The 9,764-nt window shown below is 64.4% G+C and overlaps 1 pseudogene; it reads right to left on the minus strand.

Annotated features, from left to right (window-relative positions):
- The window catches only part of LOC142486553 (N-acetyllactosaminide beta-1,3-N-acetylglucosaminyltransferase 3-like), an 11,910-nt pseudogene extending 9,036 nt beyond the window's left edge, over positions 1–2,874 (minus strand).
- Positions 2,875–9,764: the final 6,890 nt, after the last annotated feature.

Consider the following 9,764-nt stretch of genomic DNA (forward strand, 5'->3'; position numbering starts at 1 on the left):
CCCTCCCCCCGCAGGGTGACACAGTGACACAGACAGAAGGGAGCTATGAGCCTGTCCCTCCCCCCGCAGGGTGACACAGTGACAGACAGAAGGGAGCTATGAGCCTGTCCCTCCCCCCCACAGGGTGACACAGTGACACAGACAGAAGGGAGCTATGAGCCTGTCCCTCCCCCCGCAGGGTGACACAGACAGAAGGGAGCTATGAGTCTGTCCCTCCCCCCGCAGGGTGACACAGTGATACAGACAGAAGGCAGCTATGAGTCTGTCCCTCCCCCCACAGGGTGACACAGTGACACAGACTGAAGGGAGCTATGAGCCTGTCCCTTCCCCCGCAGGGTGACACAGTGACACAGACTGAAGGGAGCTATGAGCCTGTCCCTTCCCCCGCAGGGTGACACAGTGACACAGACAGGAGGGAGCTATGAGTCTGTCCCTCCCCCCGCAGGGTGACACAGTGACACAGACAGAAGGGAGCTATGAGCCTGTCCCTCCCCCCGCAGGGGGACACAGTGACACAGACAGAAGGGAGCTATGAGCCTGTCCCTCCCCCGCAGGGTGACACAGTGACACAGACAGGAGGGAGCTATGAGCCTGTCCCTCCCCCGCAGGGTAACACAGTGACACAGACAGGAGGGAGCTATGAGACTGTCCCTCCCCCCGCAGGGTGACACAGTGACACAAACAGAATGGAGCTATGAGTCTGTCCCTCCCCCCGCAGGGTGACACAGACAGAAGGGAGCTATGAGTCTGTCCCTCGCCCCGCAGGGTGACACAGTGACACAGACTGAAGGGAGCTATGAGCCTGTCCCTTCCCCCGCAGGGTGACAGAGTGACACAGACAGGAGGGAGCTATGAGTCTGTCCCTCCCCCCGCAGGGTGACACTGTGACACAGACAGAAGGGAGCTATGAGTCTGTCCCTGCCCCCGCAGGGTGACACAGTGACACAGACAGAAGGGAGCTATGAGCCTGTCCCTCCCCCCGCAGGGTGACACAGTGACACAGACAGAAGGGAGCTGTGAGCCTGTCCCTCCCCCCGCAGGGTGACACAGTGACACAGACAGAAGGGAGCTATGAGCCTGTCCCTCCCCCCGCAGGGTGACAGTGACACAGACAGAAGGGAGCTATGAGTCTGTCCCTCCCCCCGCAGGGTGACACAGTGACACAGACAGAAGGGAGCTATGAGCCTGTCCCTCCCCCCGCAGGGTGACAGTGACACAGACAGAAGGGAGCTATGAGCCTGTCCCTCCCCCCGCAGGGTGACAGTGACACAGACAGAAGGGAGCTATGAGTCTGTCCCTCCCCCCGCAGGGTGACACAGTGACACAGACAGAAGGGAGCTATGAGCCTGTCCCTCCCCCGCAGGGTGACAGTGACACAGACAGAAGGGAGCTATGAGCCTGTCCCTCCCCCCGCAGGGTGACACAGTGACACAGACAGAAGGGAGCTATGAGCCTGTCCCTCCCCCCGCAGGGTGACAGTGACACAGACAGAAGGGAGCTATGAGCCTGTCCCTCCCCCCGCAGGGTGACACAGTGACACAGACAGAAGGGAGCTATGAGCCTGTCCCTCCCCCCGCAGGGTGACACAGTGACAGACAGAAGGGAGCTATGAGACTGTCCCTCCCCCGCAGGGTGACACAGTGACACAGACAGAAGGGAGCTATGAGCCTGTCCCTCCCCCCGCAGGGTGACACAGTGACACAGACAGAAGGGAGCTATGAGCCTGTCCCTCCCCCCGCAGGGTGACACAGTGACACAGACAGAAGGGAGCTATGAGTCTGTCCCTCCCCCCGCAGAGTGACACAGACAGAAGGGAGCTATGAGTCTGTCCCTCCCCCCGCAGGGTGACACAGGGTGACACAGACAGAAGGGAGCTATGAGTCTGTCCCTCCCCCCGCAGGGTGACACAGTGACACAGACAGAAGGGAGCTATGAGTCTGTCCCTCCCCCGCAGGGTGACACAGTGACACAGACAGAAGGGAGCTATGAGCCTGTCCCTCCCCCCGCAGGGTGACACAGTGACACAGACAGAAGGGAGCTATGAGTCTGTCCCTCCCCCCGCAGGGTGACACAGTGACACAGACAGAAGGGAGCTATGAGCCTGTCCCTCCCCCGCAGGGTGACACAGTGACACAGACAGAAGGGAGCTATGAGTCTGTCCCTCCCCCCGCAGGGTGACACGGTGACATCTCACCTTTGAATATATAGTCGGCCTTCGGACACCGGTAGGGGGCCACTCTAGAAAATACCGTTCTTTGAGTGTCAGTTTACGATGACTTTCCAGGAAGTCCCACCAGATAATGTCCCCAAACCACGACGCCTCGGCAACGGCCCTCTCCATCTCTCTGCACCTCCCGGAATTGGCCATGAGGAACTCCGGCTTGAACTTGTATCCCAGAATGCTCCTCTCCTTGGCCCAAGTCTGGCACAGGGCGTCCCTTCTGGCCAAGGATTCTGGGTGGGATTTGATGGCCGGCAGCAGCCAAATTGCCCACTGCTCGGCAGGATCCCCATAACCGCGTGGCTTTGGTGGCTCTGTAGGGCTGGTAATGCTTGTGGTACTCCCACAGGTCAAGGTAGAAAGCTGAAGTTGGGATCATAGAGCGTGGCTGAGCATCGCAGGGACGCGGGGGAGCTGAAGTTGGCGGGCAGCGGGTGGAGGATGTCGGGGAGGTGGAGGAATGGTTCTTCCCAGCAGGTCCAGGTGAGGAGGAGGGAGAGGAGGAAGGGGAGAGCAAGCAAACCGGCTAAGGGGGAGCGTCGGTATCGGAGGGAGAAGAGGGGTTGAGGGAGAAAAAGAGAGGAGGGGGTGGGGGGTTTTGTTGCCTGTTCGTGTTTTTCAGACTGCCCGCCCTTTCTGCTCAGTGCGGCCATTTTGGTTACTGGCAGCCCGCTGTATAAGGCTGCACTTCCTGTTCGGAGTCGCCGAGCAAAGTTCTGTGTTCCTGCAGCTCCTGCCGCTCTTCGCTGTCGCCGGTTCCTGTTTCCTGTTTGGATTCCCTGTTGCTGATCCCCAGACCGTGACCCCGACCTCGCTGCCTTCCGCCTGCCCCGACCTTTTGCCTGTACCCTGGCCTCCGCACCACTGCCGCCAGCCCTGACCCCGGCTTCCATACCGACTACGGATACTCTTACAGGACTCAGGACCTGGGCTGTGGTCGGGTTATTTGCGCTCCTACCTCAGCCCTGCGGTTCCGCCTCCTGATTGGGGCGAGAATGGCTAGTAATTAGGCTGGATATTGCGCTGCTATCCTCCAGTCACACGTATACTCATTTCACCCTCTTTGCCATTGAATTTCACTTGTTGGGAGACACTGTCCTTATAGGACATAAGGGAACTTCGCTCGATCGCTGCGATCTTAGGGAACGAGCCAGAAGAAGGGACATTACGCCCCAAAACGTTGCCCCCCTTATCTTTGTCCTTTTCCCTCCCCCTTTCCCGCTTGTTCTCCCATCCCACTGTGCGCACATTCATTGTATATTTGTACTATATCTGTACACGGACGCTTTGCTAGTTACACCCTCTGAGTAACATTGCGCTCCCCGCCCCGCCTCGTGTGGCTATACGCTCGTAAAATCGCTTTTTTGACATTTGGACTTTCTTTCCTTATTCCGTGTGAGCGCCGGGCGCCCTCCCTGTGGGTTATATATTATTTCATTACTCGCCGCCGCCGCCGCCATGCGTTGTTATATGTTTTCTACGTGCGGGGGAGGGAGGGGGGGGGCTAGCGATTGCTGCGCCGAATCCCTCACTCCCTCTGCCCTAACCGATACAGATCATTTGGGCAGGTCAGACCTCTGTCCTGCGCGCCTGGGGCTGCGCGCCTCGATGCCGGACAGTTACAGCGCCGCGATAGCGCGTCTGCGATTATATCACGCTTCCCGGGGACGTGCTTTGCTTTAAAGTTTATATTCCCCAGCATGCACTGCAGGACCAGCCTGCGCAATGACCTTATCACTGGGGGTGATGTTGCTGATTGGCCGCTCACCGCCTGCACCCCCCCCCCCCCCCAAATTGTCTGATCCGAATACTATGTGCTTGTTTGCCCCTCCTTGGCCCATATCTCCCCTGATACTATAATGGGGGAGAACGCCAGGGAAGCCGCGTTCTTAGTTACCCCCGTCTCCGCCCAGTCACCCGCACACCACTCCCCGCCAAAGTGCCCCCCCCCCCCGACGCGTCAGTGAATAACTGCAGGGGGTCGCTGGTCTCGCTGTCCCTGACCCACGGCCTTCTCCCGTTAAACCGCCAGAGGAACCCCCCCCCCCCCTTCCCCGCCCCCCCCCCCCCCCATACCTCCAGGTCTGCCCTCAGCTCCCTGGTGATTCGGATACGGTGTTGGGGCTTCCCTGCCCCCCCTTTCCGACCTGCGGTTACACACCCCGCCCCTGGGGGTTACTCTGCAGGTGAAGTTTAGCAGACCCCGCAGTGACTGCGTTTGTTTCAGGGCCAGCCTCCTGGCCTCCCTGACCTGGCCTCCCTGACCTGGCCTCCCTTCCTGACCTCCCTTCCTGACCTCCCTTCCTGGCCTCCCTGACCTGGCCTCCCTTCCTGGCCTCCCTGACCTGGCCTCCCTTCCTGGCCTCCCTGACCTGGCCTCCCTGACCTGGCCTCCCTGACCTGACCTCCCTGACCTCCCTTCCTGACCTCCCTTCCTGGCCTCCCTTCCTGGCCTCCCTGACCTGACCTCCCTGACCTCCCTTCCTGACCTCCCTTCCTGGCCTCCCTTCCTGGCCTCCCTGACCTGACGTCCCTTCCTGGCCTCCCTGACCTGGCCTCCCTGACCTGACCTCCCTTCCTGGCCTCCCTGACCGTCTTCCCTGACCTGGCCTCACCTCCTGGCCTCCCTGACCTGACCTCCCTTCCTGACCTCCCTTCCTGACCTCCCTTCCTGGCCTCCCTGACCTGGCCTCCCTGACCTGACCTCCCTTCCTGACCTCCCTGACCTGGCCTCCCTGACCTGACCTCCCTTCCTGGCCTCCCTGACCTGGCCTCCCTGACCTGGCCTCCCTGACCTGGCCTCCCTGACATGACCTCCCTTCCTGGCCTCCCTGACCTGACCTCCCTTCCTGGCCTCCCTTCCTGGCCTCCCTGACATGACCTCCCTTCCTGGCCTCCCTTCCTCACCTCCCTTCCTGGCCTCCCTGACCTGGCCTCCCTGACCTGACCTCCCTTCCTGACCTCCCTGACCTGGCCTCCCTGACCTGACCTCCCTTCCTGGCCTCCCTGACCTGGCCTCCCTGACCTGGCCTCCCTGACCTGGCCTCCCTGACATGACCTCCCTTCCTGGCCTCCCTGACCTGACCTCGCTTCCTGGCCTCCCTGACCTGGCCTCCCTGACCTGACCTCCCTTACTGGCCTCCCTGACCTGAGCTCCCTGACCTGGCCTCCCTGACCTGACCTCCCTTCCTGGCCTCCCTGACCTGACCTCCCTTCCTGGCCTCCCTGACCTGGCCTCCCTTCCTGGCCTCCCTGACCTGACCTCCCTTCCTGGCCTCCCTGACCTGACCTCCCTTCCTGGCCTCCCTGACCTTACCTCCCTTCCTGACCTCCCTTCCTGACCTCCCTTCCTTGCCTCCCTGACCTGGCCTCCCTGACCTGGCCTCCCTGACCTGACCTCCCTTCCTGGCCTCCCTGACCTGACCTCCCTTCCTGGCCTCCCTGACCTGACCTCCCTTCCTGACCTCCCTTCCTTGCCTCCCTGACCTGGCCTTCCTGACCTGGCCTCCCTTCCTGGCCTCCCTGACCTGACCTCCCTTCCTGACCTCCCTTCCTGACCTCCCTTCCTGGCCTCCCTGACCTGGCCTCCCTGACCTGACCTCCCTTCCTGGCCTCCCTGACCTGGCCTCCCTGACCTGGCCTCCCTGACCTGACCTCCCTTCCTGACCTCCCTTCCTGGCCTCCCTGACCTGGCCTCCCTGACCTGGCCTCCCTGACCTGGCCTCCCTGACCTGACCTCCCTTCCTGACCTCCCTTCCTGACCTCCCTTCCTGACCTCCCTTCCTGGCCTCCCTGACCTGACGTCCCTTCCTGGCCTCCCTGACCTGGCCTCCCTGACCTGACCTCCCTTCCTGGCCTCCCTGACCGTCTTCCCTGACCTGGCCTCACCTCCTGGCCTCCCTGACCTGACCTCCCTTCCTGACCTCCCTTCCTGGCCTCCCTGACCTGGCCTCCCTGACCTGACCTCCCTTCCTGACCTCCCTGACCTGGCCTCCCTGACCTGACCTCCCTTCCTGGCCTCCCTGACCTGGCCTCCCTGACCTGGCCTCCCTGACCTGGCCTCCCTTCCTGGCCTCCCTGACCTGACCTCCCTTCCTGGCCTCCCTTCCTGGTCTCCCTGACCTGACCTCCCTTCCTGGCCTCCCTGACCTGACCTCCCTTCCTGGCCTCCCTGACCTGGCCTCCCTGACCTGACCTCCCTTACTGGCCTCCCTGACCTGAGCTCCCTGACCTGGCCTCCCTGACCTGACCTCCCTTCCTGGCCTCCCTGACCTGACCTCCCTTCCTGGCCTCCCTGACCTGGCCTCCCTTCCTGGCCTCCCTGACCTGACCTCCCTTCCTGGCCTCCCTGACCTGACCTCCCTTCCTGGCCTCCCTGACCTTACCTCCCTTCCTGACCTCCCTTCCTGACCTCCCTTCCTTGCCTCCCTGACCTGGCCTCCCTGACCTGGCCTCCCTGACCTGACCTCCCTTCCTGGCCTCCCTGACCTGACCTCCCTTCCTGGCCTCCCTGACCTGACCTCCCTTCCTGACCTCCCTTCCTTGCCTCCCTGACCTGGCCTTCCTGACCTGGCCTCCCTTCCTGGCCTCCCTGACCTGACCTCCCTTCCTGACCTCCCTTCCTGACCTCCCTTCCTGGCCTCCCTGACCTGGCCTCCCTGACCTGACCTCCCTTCCTGGCCTCCCTGACCTGGCCTCCCTGACCTGGCCTCCCTGACCTGACCTCCCTTCCTGACCTCCCTTCCTGGCCTCCCTGACCTGGCCTCCCTGACCTGGCCTCCCTGACCTGGCCTCCCTGACCTGACCTCCCTTCCTGACCTCCCTTCCTGACCTCCCTTCCTGACCTCCCTTCCTGGCCTCCCTGACCTGGCCTCCCTGACCCTTAAATTTCTGGTTTCAGGCGCAGATGCTGTCCCAGAACGCAGCCCGCCGAGCAGCAGCGCCTCGTCCTCCTGCAGCGCCTCATCCTCCTGCAGCGCCTCGTCCTCCTGCAGCGCCTCCTCCTCCTGCAGCGCCTCCTCCTGCAGCGCCTCCTCATCCTGCAGCACCTCCTCCTCCTGCAGCGCCTCCTCCTGCAGTGCCTCCTCCTGCAGTGCCTCCTCCTGCAGCGCCTCCTCCTGCAGTGCCTCCTCCTGCAGCGCCTCCTCCTCCTGCAGTGCCTCCTCCTGCAGCACCTCCTTCTGCAGCGCCTCCTCCTGCAGCGCCTCGTCCTCCTGCAGCGCCTCCTCCTGCAGCGCCTCGTCCTCCTGGAGCGCCTCCTCCTCCTGCAGCGCCTTCTCCTCCTGCAGCGCCTCCTCCTGTAGTACCTCCTCCTCCTGCAGCACCTCCTCCTGCAGCGACTCCTCCTGCAGCACCTCCTCCTCCTGCAGCGCCTCCTCCTGCAGCGCCTCCTCCTGCAGTTCCTCTTCCCCCTGCAGCGCCTCCTCCTGCAGCGCCTCCTCCTGTAGTACCTCCTCCTCCTGCAGCGCCTCCTGCAGCGCCTCCTCCTCCTGCAGTGCCTCCTCCTGCAGCACCTCCTCCTCCTGCAGCGCCTCCTCCTGCAGCGCCTCCTCCTGCAGCGCCTCCTCCTCCTGCAGCGCCTCCTCCTGCAGAGCCTCCTCCTTCAGCGCCTCCTCCTCCTGCAGCGCCTCCTCCTCCAGCAGTGCCTCCTCCACCTGCAGCGCCTCCTCCTGCAGCGCCTCCTCCTGCAGCGCCTCCTCCTCCTGCAGCGCCTCCTCCTCCTGCAGCTCCTCCTCCTGCAGCGCCTCCTCCTCCTGCAGCGCCTCCTCCTCCTGCAGCGCCTCCTCCTGCAGCGCCTCCTCCTGCAACGCCTCCTCCTCCTGCAGCGCCTCCTCCTGCAGCGCCTCCTCCTGCAGTGCCTCCTCCTGCAGTGCCTCCTCCTGCAGCGCCTCCTCCTCCTGCAGCGCCTCCTCCTGCAGCGCCTCCTCCTGCAGCGCCTCCTCCTGCAGCGCCTCCTCCTCCTGCAGTGCCTCCTCCTGCAGCGCCTCCTCCTCCTGCAGCGCCTCCTCCTCCTGCAGCACCTCCTCCCCCTGCAGCGCCTCCTCCTGCAGCGCCTCCTCCTCCTGCAGCGCCTCCTCCTCTTGCAGCACCTCCTCCTGCAGTGCCTCCTCCTGCAGCGCCTCCTCCTGCAGTGCCTCCTCCGGCAGCGCCTACTCCTCCTGCAGCGCCACCACCTCCTGCAGCGCCTCCTCCTGCAGCGCCTCCTCCTCCTGCAGCGCCTCCTCCTCTTGCAGCACCTCCTCCTGCAGTGCCTCCTCCGGCTGCGCCTCCTCCTCCTGCAGCACCTCCTCCTCCTGCAGCGCCTCCTCCTGCAGCGCCTCCTCCTGCAGCACCTCCTCCTCCTGCAGCGCCTCCTCCTGCAGCGCCTCCTCCTGAAGCACCTCCTCCTCCTGCAGCGCCTCCTCCTCCTGCAGCGCCTCCTCCTGCAGCGTCTCCTCCTGCAGCACCTCCTCCTCCTGCAGCGCCTCCTCCTGCAGCGCTTCCTCCTGCAGCACCTCCTCCTCCTGCAGTGCCTCCTCCACCAGCGCCTCCTCCTCCTGCAGCGCCACCTCCTCCTGCAGTGCCTCTTCCCCCTGCAGCGCCTCCTCCTGCAGCGCCTCCTCCTGCATCGCCTCCTCCTCCTGCAGCGCCTCCTCCTGCAGCGCCTCCTCCTCCTCCTGCATCGCCTCCTCCTCCTGCAGCGCCTCCTCCTGCAGCGCCTCCTCATCCTCCTGCTGTGCCTCCTCCTGCAGCGCCACCTCCTCCTGCAGCGCCACCTCCTGCAGCGCCTCTTCCCCCTGCAGCACCTCCTCCTGCAGCGCCTCCTCCTCCTGCAGCGCCTCCTCCTGCAGCGCCTCCTCCTGCAGTGCCTCTTCCCCCTGCAGCGCCTCCTCCTGAAGCGCCTCCTCCTCCTGCTGCGCCTCCTCCTGCAGCGCCTCCTCCTGCAGTGCCTCCTCCTCCTCCTGCAGCGCCTCCTCCTCCTGCAGCGCCTCCTCCTGCAGTGCCTCTTCCCCCTGCAGCGCCTCCTTCAGCGCCTCCTCCTCCTGCAGCGCCTCCTCCTGCAGCGCCTCCTCCTTCTGCAGCGCCACCTCCTCCTGCAGTGCCTCCTCCTGCAGCGCCTCCTCCTGCAGCGCCTCCTCCGGCAGTGCCTCTTCCCCCTGCAGCACCTCCTCCTGCATCGCCTCCTCCTCCTGCTGTGCCTCCTCCTGCAGCGCCTCCTCCTCCTGCAGCGCCTCCTCCTGCAGCGCCTCCTCCTCCTGCAGCGCCTCCTCCTCCTGCAGCGCCTCCTCCTGCAGCGCCTCCTCCTCCTGCAGCGCCTCCTCCTCCTGCAGCGCCTCCTCCTCCTGCAGCGCCTCCTCCTGCAGCGCCTCCTCCTGCAGCGCCTCCTCCTCCAGCAGTGCCTCCTCCTCCTGCAGCGCCTCCTCCTCCTGCAGCGCCTCCTCCTCCTGCAGCGCCTCCTCCTCCAGCAGTGCCTCCTCCTCCTGCAGCGCCTCCTCCTCCTGCAGCGCCTCCTCCTGCAGCGCCTCCTCCTGCAGCGCCTCCTCTTGCAGCGCCTCCTCCTGCA

Source organism: Ascaphus truei, unplaced genomic scaffold (assembly GCF_040206685.1).
Source record: "Ascaphus truei isolate aAscTru1 unplaced genomic scaffold, aAscTru1.hap1 HAP1_SCAFFOLD_946, whole genome shotgun sequence".
NCBI lineage: Eukaryota > Metazoa > Chordata > Amphibia > Anura > Ascaphidae > Ascaphus > Ascaphus truei.